Source organism: Falco punctatus (genome assembly GCF_963210335.1).
Source record: "Falco punctatus genome assembly, chromosome: 1".
In the NCBI taxonomy this organism is placed as follows: domain Eukaryota; kingdom Metazoa; phylum Chordata; class Aves; order Falconiformes; family Falconidae; genus Falco; species Falco punctatus.
This window is the reverse complement of record NC_137580.1, coordinates 90482241-90504624: the sequence shown is the minus strand read 5'-3', so window position 1 is coordinate 90504624 and position 22384 is coordinate 90482241. Positions and strand designations below refer to the sequence as shown.

Genomic DNA, 22384 nt, shown 5'->3' with positions numbered 1-22384 from the left:
TCTCCAGCACTATTTTAGCTCCTGGTGCCTCATGTACATAGTAGCAGCCCTATTTTATGGATTCAGCATCTAAGGCATAATGAACCTAAGGGGATACTAGTGGCAAAACTGTGAAAGAATCCAATCCTGTACCCTAGCCAGAAAAGTAGAGTTCTTCAGTTTTTTTTTAAACTATATATATTTGGGAAGAAATTAAAAGCTGACTGAAATACTAAAAGATAATTCTATATTCTCTACGCACTACAGTGCTTAAGTGACAAGTATTTTTAATTGGGGACTACTGAGATGCTCTATGAATGAAGTAAGGTTTTTTTGCAGACTGGGGCATATTACCACAAATTAAAAGAATGAAAAAGTATAGCATTAACTAATAAATTCATGATAGTTCAATATTTTACTCTATGGCCACATCAGCCCAAAATCCTAAAGGAGCTCAGGGGGCTTCAGAAAGTCAACTGTACCAAGGTCACTGCTGTACAGGAGCATCCAGTGACTCCTTCCATTAGGATAGGATACTCTAGGAAGGAAGACAGAGAAAAAACTCTTTTCTGTCTTCCTAACTAATCTATAAATAGTACAAATGTATAACTAAATCTAGTACAGCAACAGTGAATACCTTATAAAGATTACCAGAGCTACCATGAATTTTACACATATATCTTACAAGTTTAAAGCAGTTGTCTCCAAGGAGGGAAACCCTTCAGGGGAAAGTACACTGAATTCTTCTGATCAGTTCTTTTTTATCAAATAACCACACAATTTTGTGATTTTCTCATCATAATACTCATAATACCATAAAAAACAACATTGTTAAGTTTAACTATGGGAAAAAAACACCAAATATTTGCATACAAACAACATACATCAGCAGAGCTGAACATTTCTCACCTAGTCAAATTTCAGTATTCTGTGACTTGAAAAAAAATACATATACAAACACCAAACAAAAATCCCCACTTGGAAAAAAAAAAAAACAACAAACCAAAGCCCCACTGAAACAAATAACAAAGAAGTTCTCTTTCAAACTCAAACACAGATATTTCAAAACAATTTGAAATTATGCTGGGTACAGACACTTAAAAAACCACAACTACACCTCTCCTCAGTCAAGAGCACGCTTTCACAGAGAATATGAGTACAAAGAGATTACAGAGCAAACCTATCCTGTGCTTAAACTCTCTATTAATGAAGCCAAACAGAGGAACTGCCTCCTTCTCATCTTGCTCTGGTAAGGAAGTGCAATGCCGCAGCAAGGTTCAGCTCCAGGCTTCCCCTTTTCCCCAGCACAGCAGGGATGAAGCACCCCTTCCTGCTCCACTTACCACAGCAACCATGGGCTGGGAACGCCAATTGTGTCTAGCTTTGCAAAATTGGCTTCTCCTTACAAATGCAACATTGCAGTTTTCCACTGAGAACTGTTGCTTGCTCACTCTACCGTAACTACAGGAAAAGCCCATTTCTGCAATCTGGAGGAGGTACCAGTCAGTATGATGAGTAGTAGGAAAAGCACTTAAAGGACTTGCCATTTCCCCATTAAAACCTCAAGTAACAATGTAATTCCATCCTTCCTTCGATATTTCACTGCATGTCCAGGAAGCTAAGGTAGCACTACTCATTTAAGTGTTTCCAAACAAAAATGCTGCCCTTCTAACAACATTGCACTAGCCCGTGTTCTTCTGTTCACTTCCATATCAGCTACCAACACAAGGACGGGCAACCCTCCTAACCTGACAAGCCCCACATTAAAATATATTCATAAGACACGCCAGGAGACAAACACCACACTTCCTGGACAACCAAGGGAGCAAATTTAGGGAATATTCCCCAAACATGAGACGGCTACATCTCTCCAGGTCTTAAACTTCTACTACACAAAGAAGCTGGGTAAGGGCATCGCTGCAGAGGCCTGCACCCTACAGCCCAGCTGCCTGCCATTCAGCTGCTCCCCAAAGCTTTATATTTTAACCTCAGCAAGCTGCTCTCAACTGCGGAACAGAGCAAGCCTTATGATTCTCTTGGATTTGAAAGTGGGTCTGGATGTGACAGCACTCCACTGACACTCTGGGGCTTCTCTGGAGCACCTTGTGTGCCTCCAGGCAAGATCTCTCCCTGCATGGGAATCCAGACCTCCACACTGGAAGAAACTGACGTGACAGCTTCTGAAACAGTAGGTTGGTTTTATTTGGACAACTCTGGAACCAGAACTGATCCTTAAGACTGCAAGCCAGAGCTTTGTATCTTGCACATCCAGCTTGCAGGAGAGCCCCTCCCTTAGATATCCTTTCAGAATGTCTCTGTCCTTTCCTTCTCCACCCTCCTCTCTCACCCTGCCTCTTCAGCTGGCAGAACAGGGGAAGCTGTGTTCCAGGGCAGGCATTCCCAGCACCCCCAGCCCAAGCAGCTCCTTGTCTCTTCGATTCCCAGTTTGCAGAGAAATGCCAGTTACAGGTGGACATTCCAGCTGGGCACAGTTCCTTGGCATCTTTAACCCCATCCACCTTGTGGTGCTGCACACCCAAACATGACCACATCAAACATGAAGCTACACCGTAAGATACTCTTCAGCCCTTCAGAGGCACTGAAGTTGTCAGTCTGCTGACAATTGCACAGCACTTGCAGACTCACTTCTCCTGTATCTGAGATGTGCAGCTACGCAGAAGCTCTACAGCAGCACAGACTCACTGCCAGGGACTGCATCTACTTCTGATAAGGGACTGGTGCTTGAATTGCTTGTGAGTGGCATAGGGCTCAAGAATTACTTTAACCCCTGGGGTTAAAGAGTGTTTAAATGAGAAAAAAAAAAAAAAAAGAAAAGATGGGGAAGATCTCTGAGACCTACTATAGTACTACAGCTAGAACCATTCCCTGGTGACAGCAGAGTGAAAATGAAATTTCAAAATGGAAACACATTTTCACAGTACTGCTAAAGAACACAAATGGAAGAAAGCACCCTTTATAAAGATTTCACATAAGTATCCTCATTAAAAAGGGGAAAATAGTAGCAGTGTGTAATCACTAAGGTCATCCAATATATTTTTGAGTCCCCAACACTCAATTATATTTATTGAGACTTCAGAAACAACCATAAACAGTTTGAGAGCATGTAGCATCTGCTACTTCTAAGATGAGTCACAGTAGGAAATCCCCCTATATTTTCTAGGAATCAGTTAGGCAGCCCACATGAATGAGAAGAAATAACTTCTATCAATAAACGCACATTATATTTAACACACTGACAGCAAATTTCAAATAAGAGATTACAATTAGAAAAATTACTTTGGGCAAACATTCCCCAGTTCATTTGAATGCAACATAAATTTTGTCAAGATATATTAAAGGACAGAAGATACTGGAAGAGAAACTAATTTAAACAAATAGAATTAATTTGAAGACACTTACAAGGAGGAAAGTAAATAGACAACGGAACTTCAACACCCCATAGCACTTGCCTCTGTCTTCAAGTGCTGCATCATTTTTCTCTCCACTCCAAAATACTACAATAGAAATGCCTCATTTTCAACGGACATACTCCTTCCCCCATCTCCAGATGGCCCCTATCACGGAGACACGTTACATTTACTCTGCTGACAGCTAGATCCCTCACACTGCAGAGCCAGTTCATTCTGTTCCTCCTCTCAGATGCTTGAGTCCCACAAAAACCTCTCAGAGGCTACATCCACAGCAGCAGCCACCTCAGGAGTAAATCCCGATCTGTCCTGAACTTAAAAGCATTCTGGTTATGTTCACCTTTCTTACTTTCTAAGCAGTCCACCACTACCTTTTGTAAGAGATGGACTGTGATGTGGAAAATATAAATTTACCTGAGTTCTAGGTTTGAGGTTGGTCAGTCAGACCAATATGGATTTTAAAAGCCAGGTCGAATTACCAGATGATCTTCTAATGAAAGAATGCAACTTCACTGACAACATAGAATTAGTTTTTACATTACTAGGTACTGATGAGACGAGTCTTTTGCTAGGCACAAATTCAAGTTCCAAGCCAAACTTTTATGAAGTTATTTTATATTGTTTTGACCAATTTCAATATGGTCAAATGGTCAATACAGCTGCAAAGAAACTAGGAGGATACAGGATATCTATGAAGATTCATACAGTCTTGGAGCACTGGTGGCGTACTCCAAATAACAATACATTTTTGGTTTTGACTTCTAAGCTGATAATGACAGCTCAAACGTTTGTGCGCAAGTAGCAAACTAGTAACACTTCAAGATAAGCCCTCAGGCTCCTAGAATTACTGAATAGTAGTAGTGTCACCTTCAGAAAGTACAAGATGGCCTTCTTGAATTACCAGGACCCTTGATAAAAATCCAGTAGGACAAAGGAGAAATTCCACCTCACTTTTGAATACCTTTAAGTTACATCCCCATCTATCAATGGAGTGAACAAATCCACCACAAACCAGCAACACCCCATCCCATTAAGGCTGAACTACTTGGAAGGACAGTTGTTTCCACAATACCACTGACACAATAAAATTCACTATTTTTCACCATGAAAGGGACTGAAAAGGGAATTAAAGCCCCAGCATTTGAGTACAAAAAAAACCTATCTGCTGTCCCAGTAACAGTCCATAAAAGGGAATTTGGTCTTTACTGACAATTAGTTCCCAGACTCATACAGGCTCCCTGTACAACCATGGACCGGTCGTTAGCTCTCTCAAGACAAGAGACTTACTGTAAAATGGGACACCATCCCATTTATCTGCAATATTTATAGCGACAATGGATTTCTCCAAGCATGAACTCAAATATGATTTCCTACATAGCTTTGCTAAATGTGGCACTATATTTGAATAGTCCTCAATGCTATTGTAATAAATTAGCAGTAGTATGTCAACAAGAACAAAGATAACTACGTAGTACTTGGCTGTTGACAAGTGCTTAATTACCACAGGAGCACTGTAACAAGAACTGTACGAGCAAGTTCAAAGCAGCAACTAGAAACTTTCAGTTAAACTTTCAACTTATAGAAGTTGCTTATTCTGCAATCAGTGGTATAAGCAAGCCTTCCATAGCAGGTGATAAAACAACTATAATAACACAGTTTTCCCCAGCACTCACAGAACCCCCTTATCAGCATCAGACATAGCCTAAGATGATTTTATTTTTTCCCAGCTGTTGAATTTTATTCAGAAGATTCCTGATTAGGGCATTTCCAGGTATCACACCATACAAAGTAGCTGGAATTCTTTGCAAATATGTACAATAAATTCAGGGTTTGTGCAAACGAACCACATCACTACAGTTGGTAGCAACAAAGTAAGGCACGGACCTGTACCGCAGCAATTTATGGCTCGTTTAGTTCCAAAGGAGAATATAAATTTTACCAGTATGTCTTCTCTTTTCAGATGTCATGTGGCCTTCAAGTGCAATGCAATTCATTCAATATCAAAGCAGAATCAAAACATGTCAACACAACCATATTAATGTATCCAATATCTTGTTTCTAGCTGCAATCAGTGCTACACAGATGAGATGAAGATACAAAATCTGAACACTGTAACCAAAACTTCTACATATGGAAATCCATTCAAATCCCAGGTCCCTCCTGCTTTCCAAAAAATGCAAATCCAAATTCCCTGAAGCAACAGGAAAGTACATTAGATGGGGAGGCCTATGCATACAATGGCAAACATCTGCCCTAACATATTTTAAGTTAAGCTACAGGAAGCATGATTAAAATACAAACCAAAACAGATTTGTCACACAGATCTCTGGGAGTCTGAAGAAAAGCTCACAGGTAGCTGTTTTATTTTCATGTTTGTCATGTTTCACCTTTCTAGTAAAATGTTAACTGTATGCATAAGAGTTTGTATTAGTACAAGAAGAGTGTATAATGTAAGCACAATTATGTATACAATATAAAGGTGTGCTTGCACTGTCTTATTTCCCTCTCTATTAAGAATAAAACTATGGCTTCTAAGTAGCTTAACTGTTTGATGGACAGAAGTAGAGCACTGTTGCTCCCCCCACTCACAAGAACTGCAAGAACTGATTTTGCAGAATCAGGAAGCTTTAAGACTCAGCAGGATCTCCGAACAGTAAGGAATGCTGGGCACATGATGTCAGTCATCACTGGAAGTTCCACCTGAAGAACATCTGCAGAATCCATGCAGTGATCTGGTTGTCCCAATTTAGTTTTCAGCTGACAGTGCTCACAAAGCGTAGCATCCCTGAGGTGGCTTCATAGGATGCAGAGCGAGCTCAGCATGACACTTTTTTCAGTATGACATTGTGCACCCGTAAGTCTAGGCTAAACTACACTAACAGGCATCAGGAATCTTGTATTGCAGCTCTACATTCACCTAGCCTGGATTAAGTAGATTTAAACTGGTCTTTTCCAGAGTATGATTTAGCTACCCTACTATACACACACAGAACATGTACAGCTTCAAAATGCTTCTTAAAAAAACCACACAAAATCCACAACAATCAAACAAAAACCACCCTGAAATACATCTGCACTAATTCATCAATGTAAAGACCACCAACTCTCATCACTGCATCATTCACACCTCTGGTCAACAGCTGAATATGAACACTAGCATTTTAAAATAGTGTTTTAAAAAACATTTTGTGTACATTATAGCTATATGAGTGTTACTTGGGAAGACAACCATTTCCACCACATGTTAATAACAACACAGCAGGCAAGCATCCCACAGCTTGCCAAGTGTATATTTATTAACCAGCCACTATACTGTAAATAGGACCAGTAACGTTTAAGTCTGCAGAGTGTAAAATAGTTTTCAACTGAAATGTCAGTGCCACGCTTTCAAATTAATAAATGAGCTGAGTGGAAGAAGCTCCACCACTATGCAACAGCAGGACTCTTATTTTGTTACCAAAGATGGGCCAATACCATGGAAGCGCTAAAGGAAGCACAAGCAGCAAGGTCATTTCACATCTGAATGATTAAGACATCAAACCCTTGATTTCATTTCTATAATCACATTAATTTCACAGCCTTTTCAATCACACATTCAACACAAAGGCTAAGGGAAAAAGAATCCAAGTGCTCACCCTGAAGCACAGCACTCCAAACACAGGCTCCGAGAACATCCTAATCCTCCCATCCTACAACCCACTGCCAGAAAAGACTGGACTTACTGAGAAAGTGAGATAAATTAACAGTCAAAACAAACATAAAATGCCCTGTAAATCTCAAAGGGTAACCCAAGACAAATGCTAAACAAAACTAGCACATTTTTAAAGGCTACAGAGAAGCCAAAGTGTCCTTCAAGAGGCTGTACTACCTCCAAAGACAGGGACAGACAGAGGACAACCACTTTAAGGACAAGGAACAAGATGACCAGCACAAAATGTGCATCAAATTCAAAAGCATGTTTTTGACAGCCAATCAAAACATATCATAATTGAAATTAATTACAGGCCAGCAAATATTCTAATGCTCAGAAGCTATTCAAACATACTCCACAGCAAAATTTTGTCTGTTTTCTGGTACACATTTGTCCTTGGAAGTTCTGGGGGTTTGAGATCTGGGTTTAAGTCAGTCCCAACACAGGCAGCAGAGCTTCCTGACCACCTGCTGTAAGTTACACACTTCAGAAGAACCTTACATATGGGTTTGAGATTTCCATTTGAGCCACCAGAGGTTTCTTGATTCAATTCTGTAAATGCATCATTTGGCATGTAATTTAGGAGGGAGGATAAAATTTTAAAGCTGCTTCTGAGAACAGTGGAATATGCCCAGATTATAAAGATTCTGGAAAAGTTACAAGGAATTTAGCTACTGTTACAAATAATTCTGCCTCTCTTGGCCTGGAAATGCCTCTTAGCCCTGTGCTTCCTACCAGAGTTGGTTTATGCAACCAGTAATTGAAAGCGCTCACCACCAGGTCTTTCTTATTTAGTATCAGACACCACAGATTTCAATGCAGCTTCTTCAGCAGAAAATGTGAAAGAGCCACCACAAACATATTTGCAAATGTAGACTGAGCCTAACGTGACCTTGGTGAATGAAACTGTCTTGGGGAAAGAAGACGACAGGGAGAGCAGCAGATCCTTCAAGATCAACATAAGAGATGCTTTGGTAATAGAGGAAAACCTTACTCTAAATTGTAAGTCCTTGGAATTTCACAGCTAAACTGAGTCAGCATGAGCCAGTTTAAAGCAGTATAAAAATAATTTCAAGACACACTGTATAAGAGTAAATAAGGAGAGAAAATATATGCCCCAGTACCCCAATATGGCAGCATTTCACTGTCATGTCAGCACCACGCTGTTTATTAAAGGTTACCATGAGCCATCTCTACTTCTGCTCTTTCAGCCCCAAACTTACAGCAGGGTACGTACCTTCTGCTGCACACAGAAAGCTTTTCATCTCTTCTGGTCATCACTGTTGTTCAGAGCTGTTGTGACAAGTCAGCAGATACAGACAGTACTTAAACTCCAAATGCTTTTTACTGGCCTTTCTTAAGTGAGCTGACTGTTTCACAGCTATTCCTTACAAAAGTAGCAACACAACTTGTGCAGCTGGCAGTCTAACCAAAGACCAGAAGACAACTCAGGATCCCCAAGCTCTCTCTTGTTACCAGAGGCTGAAGAATACTACCTGGTGCAGTAAAAGCATGCATGCACTACTGCTGCTTGCGTGATACTTACATACCATGGAAGCAGGCAGAGGGCTTCCATCTATTAAAAATTTCCTTAATTTTCTTTAAGAAAGCCCAGAATAAACTATTAATGCTGCAGTAAATGCACATGGCTACTACGCACTTGACTTGGGGATTGCTGAGTTTTGGTAGCCTTTAATGGCATCTAATATGGGGGGAAGAGGCAGGGAGCCAGGAAAACATTGCTATATGTGCTTAGAAAGCTTGTTATTTTTATCAGTGCATTTTAAGATCAGCAACCCTGAAGTGAAATGGTTAGAACGTTTTCTTCCACTGGTGCTCTGATAGCACACCAAGAGCTTTCAGAGAGTGGATATTTTAGGCCAGTGCAGCAAAACAGACTGATCCCAGGAAGGAAAGCTCACCCACTGTGGCAAAAATCAACACAGGAAGGGTAAGTCTATTCATCCATTATGCTGAAGAACTTAAAATGGAAACATTCTATATGTCTTCCTTCAGGCCAGGATGAACAAATGAACAAAAATGAATCACTACTACAAGTGACTGGAAAATACACTGATGGAAACTGATGGTATCTCTTGTCTCTCCTACCCACAAAAAAGTCCTTATGAACATGTTGCAGGTTTTTGCAAGAAGGGAGCAAAATCAGATCCACTATTTTTAGTTTTTTCCTTTAATTAAGCTTCTGTATTTCTCCAGCTACAGAGGCTGATCTAAAAGGTGTCTCTCACCTTTCCTTCCAATCCCTAGTATGTTTATACTCTTAGCTACGGATGCACAAATGCGAAAATTAACAGCAGATAGAGATACTTGTGAAATTCATTGCACCCAGTCCTGCAGCTCTGGGAGGTTAAAAAGACTTAAAGGTTTAGTGAATAAAAATGGGGTGAAGAAGTCGTCTATGTTTAGTACTTTTTAATGTGAAAAACATTCTTCAAAACAATAAAACCTTCATTTATCAAACATTCTGATGAAAAAAAGATTCACATTCAGAATGAGATAGAAGCTAAAAATAACCAGCCAGCTGCAATTCCCACCTTATGCGGTTAGGCAGAAGTGCTTTGCTCACCCCCTCCCCAAGCACTCACACGTTCACTTCCTTCTTCATTGCAACATCACAAGCTGAACTTGATGCTAACAAGCCACAAAGTCCTGCCCAGAATTTAAAGTCACACCCCAGTAATTACATAAAATGAGCTCTTAGTACAAGCAGTTAAAAAAAAAAAAATCAATTTACTCAACTTCAATTTTGCCTTTAATTCCAATATATTTTGACTACTCATAAAATAGAAAAGCAATTTTCATTTCTGAGCTTTGCGCCCTCCACCTTGATGTCTCACTAAAAAAATTTGGTTTAATCTCACTGTAGAACATCAGCATGTTCATTTATCTTGCTGTTAATGCCAGTACAGGGATTAAACCTCCCTGAACACGCAACCTTTTAAGGAGAACATTTTAGGTGTATTTGTGTTTCACTGTTTGTACATAAAATATAATGTGATACAAAGTGATAGTGGGTGAAGAAGAAAAAAAAAAGGAAACCTAGGATAATGTAAAACTTAATTGTGCAGATGTCCCACTCAAAAGGTGGTCCTAGACATCAGAGTAATGTACAGAAGCAGCAAAAGCCTTCCAAAAAATCTTTGCAAGCTTCCACTAAGAAGGAAAGGTGTTCTCCTCTAATCTGCGCTCTCTAAAAAAAGAGGCAGCATGTACAAATTCATGAATAGAAAAACCCCTCTACATCACATACAGTTTTTCCCCTGAGAAGACAGAATAAGTCACATGACAGTTATTCAAAAGACTTTGTCCTCTACTGGTACCCTGACACTAAAATGTCCTATTTAAAAATGCACTTAGACCAGGAGATGGCTCCAGGTCATATAGCTCATATTAACGCACCTCCAGAGGGAACACTAACCGCTGGGCACAGCAGCCTGGGCAGGGTGTGCCACATACCCAAACAGGAACCAAAATCTTCCCTGCTGCGTATAGATGCAGCTCCCTGACCACCAGTTAACCACCAAAGTGCAAAAGTCTGGTTTTAAATACCCTGTTTTTTTCAAAAAAAAAACACACCACAACTCCTCCTAGTTGCTTGCCTCAACCAGGACAGACCTCTGGTGACTGGAAGGATAGCAAACTATTTCATTAAGTCAGTCTGAGCTTTGCAACTGTTGTCTTAAATCAATCTTCAGCTGGGGGGAAGGTAGATTCCACTCTACATCCCCCTTTTGCTGAGAGCAGCAGCAAACACCCGTGGTTCTTCAATGTTAGCAGTCAGCACTAGGAAGTTCCTTCTGCCAGGCACCCAAGATGAGAGCGGTAACTCTTCATGTACATAATCTTACCATCTCCAACACAGCTATCAAGCTGCAGGAATACAAAAGCACAGGACAGAGAGGGAGTTTCATCCAGACACTCAGCATTCAGCTGAACCTCTCAAGAGTTCTTAATTTATGAATGATGACACAAATTAAGCTGTCCTTTTTGTTTAAGGCAACTGGGAAGACAGAGATCGTAAATGCGAAAGTTCTTTGACTTCCTCTCTACACACCCTTGAGACTCTTACCCACAGCTTCACCGACAACAGCTGCAAGTGCTCTTTGGACAGGGAGGTCCTGCCACCAGAAGCCAAATGTCATTTAAATGAGATGTTTTATTCTTTACACATTCACCACAAATGCCCTGGATGGTTTTGGAAGCCAGGTGGGCTCAGCAATGCTCAAAAGATTGCTGTTGTGCTGTACTGCTTACCTAAACTAAAGATCTTTGTAAAGAAAAAGGCAAACAAATGGAAACTTGCCTCATTTGTGTTAGTGAAACAATCTATTTGAAGAAAGTTTATATGCATTGGTGGTTCCTTTTCTAATTTTAGGTTCTTGGTTACATACTGCAAGTAATTCTCACACTTCAAGAACAAATAGGACTTGAACATCAATACATAGCTTCACCTTCACATGATTCCTGTCATACGGTGCCACGACCCAACATTTTGAAAAGCTGTTGTATACCTGAAGTATGAAACAAAACTTTGTGTCTGACAATACCTGTTTGCTTATGTGTATTTTCACTGCCCGAGACAAGCATTCTGCTTGTGGTTTTCCCCCATTTCCTAAGGCAAGGATATTTTTCTGCATAGGCTATAAAACACTGAACAACTAACTTACAGCAAAACATGTCAGCCTTTCAAAAAAATCCTTTCCTTGTTTATATTGCATATCTGAACACAAAAACATTTTAAAAAACCAAAAGGCAGGCATAAGTAATATAAAGCACTGAACATGGGATTCCTAAAAAAGCACTTTCCGAACACAAGGTAAAATGCAGTGAAAGGAGGTCATGTTGATTTGGATTCGAGTCTTCAGCCCTGCAGCTTGCAGCCCAAGGCAACACAAATGCTGCTAGACCCTGCTCATACACAAGAAACAGAAAGTGAAACTCACTAATTTACTCATGAATTTACACTCAACAGTAGTATGTGGGGTTTTTTGTTTGGTGTATTACCTTTCTTAAAAAAAAAAAAAAAAAAAAAAAAAGTAACTCATTGTATAACTCAGCAGTACTGCCCCTACTTCCCTAGGGAGAAGTTTCTACCTTTCAGTCTCACCCTCATTCCCCATCTGTCTGTTCCTACCCCCAGACCACTGGCTTTGCTAAACATGGTTATTTTGGAACTGGATCAGTTTCCTAACTGTGTATCACACTCTGGTAGCACAAAGGTTATGCCAACACAACTCACTGGGGGCAAGGAGAGGCTAAAGTAACAGCTGGTTTTAATTCAGCAGTAACATCAACTTAAAATTCATGTTAATTTACAGACTCATGATTTAACATTCACAACCCATTTCATGCTCCCAAACCCCTGATCTCTACCTCCTCAAGCCCTGTGTTTAATAGGAATCCAAGTCTGTAATTTTCTTTCAGTCAATACATTTCAAATTGTCAAGACACAGAAAACAGCTTGCATATACAACCATAAAGAGATGAATCTCCAAACAAACAGAAATACAGGGATTTAGACCTCAGTTGTCAAGACTGTATCTTGACTTTCAAGTACACGAGTGTGGCACTGCTGAATTTTAAGAAAGTTATTAAAGTTTAATAAGATCCCATTGCTAACGACTGACAAGATTACTTAGTTTTGGAAAAAAACCCTGATAGCCAGTCTTTCTTAAAATCGGTTTTTCTCTTTTTCTTGCATAGTTGCTTATTATAATGCTGGCCAGAAGGGATAAAATTCTGACAGGTATTTTACCAACATACTATCAAATGAATTTTTAAAAACCACAACATGAGCATTCACACAGAAGTTTCACAGGTTGTCAAAAGACTACAGGTTGTGAAAGGACAACCTGAGCTTGAAGATGGCCAAATCTCAAGAGGTTAATATTTAGTTTACACCTTTCAATACTAAGTACTAGAATTTCTGTTGCCTAATACATTTTTTTACTGTTTTGTTCAATTTAAAGTGAAAACACGGCAGATTAAAAGAGTTAGGCAAACACACAGGAAAAATTCAGCTGAATATATAGTATTTCTTCTGGCAAGAAGGTGCTAAGGGCTCACTAGTGGCAGAATAAGTAATCATCATGATGTTAAACTGCAAAAATTCACTTAGGCTACAGCATGACCTGCATGCAAAACCAGCCGTGAAACAGAAATGAAGTGCTCAAGGCAGACTCAAACATTAATGTATATGCTCTAGTTCTACTCCAGATCACTGCAGCGCTCCAGCATTGCAGCAGTCTGTATCTGCCCAGGGTAATTGAAGGTGAAACCAGGAACAGCTACTATCATAGCTTCAGCTATTAAGTCTCCTTAATGAATGGTCTAACAATAACCCAGGCTTAACCAGTTCTCTCATTGCAAGGGCCTTAACCATAATAAGCCCCTTGAACATTCCTATAGTGTTTTCCAAAGGTCTCACAGCATGAGGCTACTAACTGTGCTCTCATAGCCTTGTGAGACATGTATTAGTCAGCTTTTTTTTTTTTTCCCCATGTAAATACAGATAAAAAACTGAGGCAGAAAGCTAGCAAACGACTTCCCTGCGGATATGCAGCTGACTAGTGGCATACAGAATCCAGATCTTCCAGATTCCTGCCCTGTCATCAGCCAACACACCATCATTATGAAGAAAGAAATTAGTCTGGTCTTATAAATAGCATTTGAATATAAGCCTTCCTAAAATATTCGCAAGGAGTTGACCTTAAACACCAGCAGAGCTGTACTGGTAGCCTGGGGCTCCAGTCACCAGCCTGCATGTCAGTACACTGGGGTTCTTGACCCTCTGCCTCTCTGGATGTCTCCAGAGCCTGGATCCAATACAAAATGTGTAACAGATGACATCACAACCTCACTTTACCACCTATGGCTGGTTTGGACTCAGTATATCAAGAAACAATAAAACTGCTCAAAAATATAAACAACATTGTTCTAGAATACTCAGGTAGCCAGGAAAAAGAAAATAAACAACAAGCCTTAGTCAGCAACTTTCTGCTACTTCATTCTAAGGTGTTAAATGATCATGGCCATACTAGCAGAAATCTCACTATAACATAAAGCTGGAAACCTGAAATGTAGAGAAGGACCCCAACACACCTGAGATTTGGAGCACTTGTCCAAAGTAATATTCAGTCAGCCTTTAGGATCTGAACTGCTCCTGTTGTGTATCACACATTTAGTTGCAGTTTCTATAGCTCCCAAATGTGCAACTTCAGTATGTTTTGATTCATGTCATGGTTGATACGGCGCTACAAAGAACCAGCTCCTTTTCTGGATTACAGCTTCTGACACCTGCAGCAGGTCTAATTGCTGGACTAGATTTCCTGGATCAAAATACTAAGCCTAATACTGATTTTGTAACAAAAAAGCGCCTCTTGTATCTGCTTCTGTAAGTCAAACTTCATTTGAAATTACATACTTTCTAGTAAGGCAACCCTAAAATACAAAGTTGTAAATCGCAAAGCAGAGTTAAAGTAAAAATAAGACAGTGTATTAAAAGGTAATTACAGTAGTTTCTCCTTTTAGATACCTGCACTACTACCTCCCACCCACCTGGGCCATTATCAAGTGCTGAACACACATGCTTTACCACCATAACAGGTGCTTTTAGTCTATGGGAAGAGCTGAAAATGGAAAGCTTGTTATCCTCCACAGAGAAGGAAATGCACACAAGAAATTCTGGGAAACGACTGCCTAAGTGTAACAACAAGTTGGAACATTTTTTTTATTTCTATTCCTTACTTTAGGAGCAAAATGTGATTACAGGCAGGAGAGCCATAAAATCCTCCTATTTTTGGCTGCCTGCTTCCCAAATGACAAAAAGCTCATGACTGTAAAAATATGAGCCTCTAAGACTTCAGCTAAAGGCTCGTGTCGCTTAATGCAAAAGCAGCAGCAGAGTCAAAATTCACTGCATTCTCCACAGGATGAGAAAACTCATTGCATTAGTATGCATTAAAGCACCGCCTGACTGTGGCAAAGCGGATGAGACCTGACTCTTAACAGAGACTGTTTCCATCCCAGCTCACATTTAGGTCTCAATTATCTTATCTGCTCTGCCACTCGCATACTTTCCAGATAAGAAATGTTTTTCCCCTCTTTTGAAAGAAGCTTAGAGTTAAAACTGAAACCACAACCAATGTTAATCTTAAAAATGTTATAAATCAAAATTCATTTGAGGCTAGTGCTTTTACAAAATATTCTATGTACAGGTGAAAACTGGGAACTAGAGTTAATTGACATGCTAGGCAAGTTTTAATAACAGTAGTATGTTCTGCAAGAGGAAAGGGAGTATTTTCTTGACTTCAGTTTATTCACATGGTTTAGGTCAACGATCAGTTCATCTGAAGTTGAGAAACTGCTTAGGAGTTGGGGGAGGGGGGAAAGCCTGTTTTCCTTTTCCAATCTATGACTAAGAATGAGGCAAGTGAAGGGAGGATCTAAGATCCTGGAGGCGATGGTAACAAGAGGTCATTAGTTAATTCCCTTAACGATAGATACTACTTCCTTTTATTAAATAACATCAATTTTTTAATGATGTCAAGTATTTTTTTTTCTTAAGGATACAGCATACTTAAACTTTACCTGAACCAGTCAAAATAAGAGGAAAGAAACACACAAGTAACCCTGAACTGAAAGGCAGATTATCATAAACCAAGTAAGACAACAGACTCATCTGATTTTTATGCAAAAACTTACAAAGCTGCGCGAGCATATATATTCTTTCTAATAGATACTATGTATCTTTGACCTAATTCCCATCTCCTTTAATGGGATGGTAAATCCATTATAGCAGTACCAAATTTGGCATAAGGTCTGTCTTAAACGGTACTTTAATGTTTACAAATAAATTAGAATCAAGTTTTTTATTAAAGGAAAAGACAAACACAAATACTGCTCTAAGGTTTAAATGGAAGGTTCCTCCTTATTGCTTAAGTCATTTTTGAAAAAGCATAATCAATGTACTCCTATGACCAGCTATTTATTATCTATATTACTATAGCACCTGTGAGCTTCACTTATACTGTAGTAAGACCTACAAAGCCACAGCAGAAATTATGCCTGCTCCGAAAACATTATAATCATCTAAAAGATGAATAAAAAAAAAGCAGGAGAGCACAAGGAAATAGACAACGGGAATTTATGTTCTCTATAACTGTACTTTAGTACACTTTCCCTTGCGCACTGGAAGGGTCAAGGAGTATTTTCTTTTTCTATCTGCCCCACCAAAAAAACCCTCCAGGAGTCAAAAAAAGAAGACAACAAAAGCCAAAACCAAACGCCAAAACACAGAAGAAAGAGGTTTTGGCTAGACTGGAAGAAAACTATGTATTTACACAGTCTTAATACCTCTACTTCCCACATAAGACAAGGATTTCATTTTTTAAGCTGTCATCCCACAGAGCATGACTGAACCGTAAGAAAATAAGCATCCCTCTGGATGGCTAAAAGGCTAGGTGAACTGTCAAGGCAGAGCTGCTGAGCAATACATTCAAAGCTGTTTCAGGCAGTCTTTAAAAAAAAAATAAAATAATTCCCCTCTCCTTTAATGAAAAATCCAGTGAGTTCATATATTCACTCCATTGCAATGGGGGGCACACACACAACTGTGAAGAGTGATGTTTTCATTTAAAGGAATACTTTTGAAAATTTACCACTACAACACACTAGTGCATCCAATACAAACCAGCAGCCAGAGCTGTTTACAAAGCTTTCTGCTCAGTCTTAGACTAAAAATCCAAACTTTTTGCTGTGTAATAAATCAGTGCTCTGCATTTAACAATTTTCAGCGGTACCATATGCTACATAGTCCCATTACAAGGAAGAAAAACATCATCTCAACATGAATCATCCCTGACTACATTCTTGTAAATCTGGCTTAAACACTCACAATGTTCAAGGGCAACCCTAAATAAATCTACTCAGTTTTATGCCAGATTCTGTGCAACAGAATTGCAGCTCACTTACTTAAAATTAAAGGGAAAAAAGTTTTAATGTAGGAAGTGAGCACACTATTTGTGTCCCTCCAGAAGCAGACTCACTGTACACAAAATCTGGCACACATTCTTCAATTCCAATCTAATAAAGACATCCAGCTCATAAAATGATTATAGTATCTGGTAGTCATAACACCTTTCATCCTAAACTGCTTAACAAATGTGAAAATACATACACTACATACCAGATTAATTCCTCCTAGGGCTGAAGAGCAGTTACTCTGGAACATAACATCTGCCACACTCTACATCACAGTAATTCTGGAGAGTTGTTTGTGAAAAAAGTAAAAAACCCAAAACAAATACGAAAGAAACCCATGTACACATTTCAGACTACAGGGAACTGCAGTAGGCAGCATACAGTTCTATAGACAGGAGTTTATCCAAGACTTTGGGGTTAACATCTCCACTCTTAAAGTAACAATTTCTTAGATTAAGTACAAGCAGCTTTCTCCATCTTCCCAAAGACAGCACAACCCACAGCATAAAGGGTGCTCATACCAAAGCAAAGGCATGAAGGCCTGAAAACATGGCACATCAAAGTCACTATTTGCCCTTCTTTTGAGGAATTACCTGGTCTCTCAACCCAGTGTCATAATCAACAGTGACAGCTGAAGGGGGTGCAAATAGGGGGAATTTACCAGCCAAAGACTTTAAAGGCAACTTGATGAAGATTAGTTCATCTGAATGAGCTATGCTCTCAAGCTTTGCCCAACTAACCCCCATGATCCAACCATACCTAATTATACTAATATTCAGAAAGACAGACTGAAATTATGTCAAACAAACTGTGAGAATGTCCTTATTTAAAAGCCTTTTGTAGCTCAGTAGGAAGGCATGCAACTGTGCGTTCCCACATAACCATTGGTTTCATTAAATTTGAAATAAACCAGAGTCCATTTTGACCTAATATTCAGGGTGGGGAAAAAATAGTAATTACATCAACATCAAGCTATTACCTGTTCAAGGGCATAAGTGCTTACTTCATTAACAACTCAGACAAACTTGTTTTGTAAGCTCACTATATTAAATTTGAAATTTCCCTGCCCTTACAAATTAAACTAACAATTTCTTACACAAAGGGAAAGTCCAGTAAGACAACACAAACACAAGGATCAGTATACAAACAAGAAAACTTAGAAACTGCTCAAATCAAATGCATTCTTTGCCATCCTCAGCAAGCTTACCTGAGCCACCTAGACAATTAAATTGCCACAATTTCTTTGAATTCACTTAAACAACAATTTAAAAAAAAAAAAAAAATACTAGCAGTACTCCAGCTTTCTCCAATTTGAGAGCAAAACCTACCGACCTTTACAAACATATGTTTTCACATTTCCAACAGGAAGTAAAAATTAAATACCCATGATACAGCTCTACAGAATAAGCACAACATGTCACATTAGAAGTATTGCTCTTCAATGCTGTGAAGTGGGGCTTTATAAAGATGCAACAGAAACTGCCACAGTATAACTAACTAGGAGAGCACTCTGATTTCCAACAGCCTTCAGTAGCTGAGGAGATGATGACCACACCCAATTAATTTACTTTAATTTCTATTTCAACTTTCCTCCTCATTAATTAGGAACTGAGGTTCACATAGATTACAGTTCCTGGCCTGCAATACCAATGATGATTTTAAGCGGTGCACATTATACAATCGCGCTTCGTGTGCTGTAATACAGCCAGCAGATCAAAATGAAAAGACAGAATGTGTGCTACCTGTGTAAAAACAGGAAAAGAGATTTCCTTCTTTTTACCCAAAAAAACTAAGGAACTCCTACATTTATCAGATCAATACTTTCTAAAATATGTTTCGCTCAATAAATGACAACAAACCTACTGCAGTGATTTCAGTGAGTGATAACAAGACCGTCTGGAAAACTCACTAAGCTACCCTTGAAAGGACTAATGAACAAGCAGGCGCAATGCAATTGCACAATGTTTATTACACAGCACTAAGCCAAAGGCAATCAAATCATTCTGATTTAATCAATGGCCTTCAAATACGGAAGTAGTTTCAAAATAATAAGCATAAAATAAAACACTCTTTTGGGTTTACAACTTTGATTATTTTGTTCCTGTTGTGTAAAAGCACATCTATTATAAAAGCTAAGCATGTGTTGAAATACAATTTTATAAAAAACTACTTCTTTAATACCTTTGATACTAAAATTGCACTTCTATTCAAACTCTGTTGTAAATTCTGTGACTGAACCATAGATAGGTTCTATTAAAAGAATCTGAACTCTGTCTTAAAACAGAAGGTCTGTTTTCTGTTTAAAAGCAAACTTAGACACTAAGTTTTTTTCCCTGTAAAATCAACAAATAAGTAGAACTGAAAGCATTTAATGAACACCTCTTCCTCTGCCTTTTCTCATAATGTGAATGTTCCAGCATTTCACGAGGCTGCAGAACAACCTGAACAAAAACCTGTAAATGGAGAAAACTACTCTGTTCCTGGTCCAAACTCACTGACCCCACCCTTTAAGCAGCAAACTTCACCGACGCTGTAGCCCTCTCCTCCTCAGCCACAGGGTTTCCTGCACTGCCTCTGTCAGCCCAGAAAACTCAAGGCTAGTTGCATACGGTGTTTCTCTCACAGGCAAGACAGATTGATTAGTCAGAAGGCACACAGGCCGGTTCTGTTGAAAGACCACCCCATCCTGCAACACACTATGAAAAATAAATTTAACAGCAAAAAGCTTGTTGATACAAGATCCATACTCAGAACGCACCTAAGTAGAAACATCTAATCTTTAAAAGTTTTGACTTGCAAGGATCCTTTTTTACTGATAATGTACATAACTAACCAAAAGGGAAGTACATACAGAGAATCACTGTAATACACATCCAGAAGAATTTGTTTGCAATATGAAAACCCTCATATTGTGAGGGGAAGATGGAAACAATTTAGGTCAAGTTCTCCTCAAATCAGACGCCAAAGGAAGTTATATGATGAGCTATAGAGTAAGTAAGAAATCTTGATTTGACAAAACCTGAAAAAACTATACATTAATGCAGATAGGAAGAGTTTGCAGCCTCTCTGAGAGCGCATAAAAGAATTAAGTTGTTAGATATTTGTATGAATTTCAATGTTAAAAGAGAGTTTGTGAACAGGTATTCACATTTAAAACACTCCCTATTATTACATTACTCCCCGAGAACTCAGAATTAGCCAGTTACCAGAAATAATATAGTTTTAAGGAACAAGCATGGTATATTACTTCATAAACAATCCATTATCAATGTAGAAATACCAACACACGTACTCTAATAGATCTAGTACAAGATATATTAAAGTAATGACTACTAGCAAAATAAGTTACATAACTCTAAGCCCTGTAGCATCCTAAACATTTGTTGCAAATATATAAGCAAACCTTAGAGAACAGACTGGAGCCCACTTATCCTCACCCAAACATGAACACCATAAACTGTGGCCAACAGTGTCACACCTCCGTTGTGCTCTTACCCAGTTAATTTTTAATCATGTTGTGTACTGCGGAACAGCTTTCACAGAAAAGGTGAGGAGCATCCCCCATTGATCCAGAACCCTGAACTGCTTTCATATTTAGATCACTATCCTGTGAGATGGGCAGAGTGATTTGAAATCCTCTTGCACAGAAAGTAGAACCAAGCACAGCTTTCCCACAGCCTGGGTAAGTCCTCCTGCTAGGAGGTTTCTGCACAGCAGGGAGGCCATACCAGCACCACCTGTTTTGCTGTTTTTAAACAAACATGGCAACTGCCACTAGACTGTGTGCTGAGCCCGAATACTCCGCACACCTACGACATCAGTGTTCAACTGCTGGAGCACAATCCTGAGGAGAACACCCTCATTGTGGACAGCAAATCCATCATGGAGCTGCTCATTTCTGGCCAGGCTGAGTAAGTGACCAGAGAAAACCTGGATGCTACAAGGGCTAGTCTGTGGCTACTAAATTTTCAAAGTATCATGGTTATAGGATTAGGGAATTAATTCCGCTTATGTTCTGGGTGGAGGTGGAAGGGGGTGTGGAGGGGAAAAAAAGACATATATATAAAACAACATTCTAAAGGCTTAGTACTTGCCTAGTGTCCTCCTTCTTTCTCCTTCCCACGCAAATATGAGTGCTGCTAGATGACATTCAGCACCTACAGTAAATCATTTCTTAATGTCATTAAAAGGACAGATACATCTGCTAAGACCAGAATTACATAATTATTGCCAACTCAGTTTACAGAAAGCTGACAGTAACCAAGCTCCCCTTTTCACTTGAATTTCACTAGGCCAAATACTGTTGTCGTTTTAAACTACTTACTTACAAACAGATCTGAGGGGTAGTAATCTTAATGGACAAACAGCGCTTATCCGAGCAGTGCCAGAGTCCCTGGCTTGCATGTGAAGGGGACGGAGGCGCTTTCCCTGCTCTCTCCCGGTCCACTCTCTCCCACCGAGACATCTCCTCCTCCGCACCGGTTACTGTAACGCGTCGCAGCCGCTGTCCCGTACCTCCAACTTCCCGCACAGCTCCCCGCCAGCTCCCCCACCGCGCCCGGCGGCGGCGTGCGGGAGCCCCGCGGAAACCAGCACGACCCGCGGAGGAGCTGCCCCCCGTCCCCTGCCCCCGCACCCCAGCCGCCGCAGGACGGGCGCAGCTGCCCGAGGGGCTCGCACCCCCGACCCCCTCACCTCAAGCGGCGGGCGGCTATCCCGGCCCCTCAGCGGCCCCAGGGGAGCGGGCGGGCGGGCCCCTCCACGGGCGCAGCCCCCGGGGAGCTTCGCCGTAAGGCGCCCCCGGGACACCGGCACCCCCCGGGCCGGTAGCGAACCCCCCACGCCCCCGGGACGGCGAGAAAGTGCTTTTTGAGCGCCCCCCTCCCCGCCGCTGCCCCGGCCGGCGCTGCCCGCCTCCCCACCCCGGCGGGATCCGCCTGTCAGAGGCGAAGCCTCGGCGCGCGCCCCCTCAGCCGGTGCCGGCGGCCGCCTCGCCTCACGGCCGCGGCTCTCGCCCCTGCGCCTCGCTCACCTGGTGCCGGCCGGCGGCAGCGGGCCACGTCCGCGGCGCCTGGGAGAGAGGCGGGAGGAGAGAAGGAAGGTGTCCGCCGGCCCGTCCTCGTCCCCGCCGCTTCCTGCCACGGCCCCACCGCCGCCCGAGGTGCGGCTCCCCCCGCCAGGCGCGGCCAATCGCGCGGCAGCTCGGCGATCGGCTCCACGGCCTGTCCGCCGCTGGGCGGGAGGGAGAGAGGAGGGGAGGGGGCATCGGCGCTCGGCTACCCGG

General features: G+C 40.8%; 1 protein-coding gene across 4 annotated transcripts in view; it reads right to left on the bottom strand.

Annotated features, from left to right (window-relative positions):
• The window catches only part of TAOK3 (TAO kinase 3), a 93936-nt gene extending 71606 nt beyond the window's left edge, over positions 1-22330 (bottom strand). Inside the window, exons 1-2 of one of the 4 annotated variants that reach the window (XM_080394704.1) lie at positions 22133-22330; positions 21195-21257 (exon numbers count right to left, since the gene is read on the bottom strand). The gene's annotated coding sequence lies outside the window, so the exon portion shown is untranslated. Of the gene's footprint in view, positions 1-21194; positions 21258-21424; positions 21620-22132 lie in introns of those variants that run through there. The other 3 variants (XM_080394701.1, XM_080394702.1, XM_080394703.1) reach the window with 3 other exon arrangements.
• Positions 22331-22384: the final 54 nt, after the last annotated feature.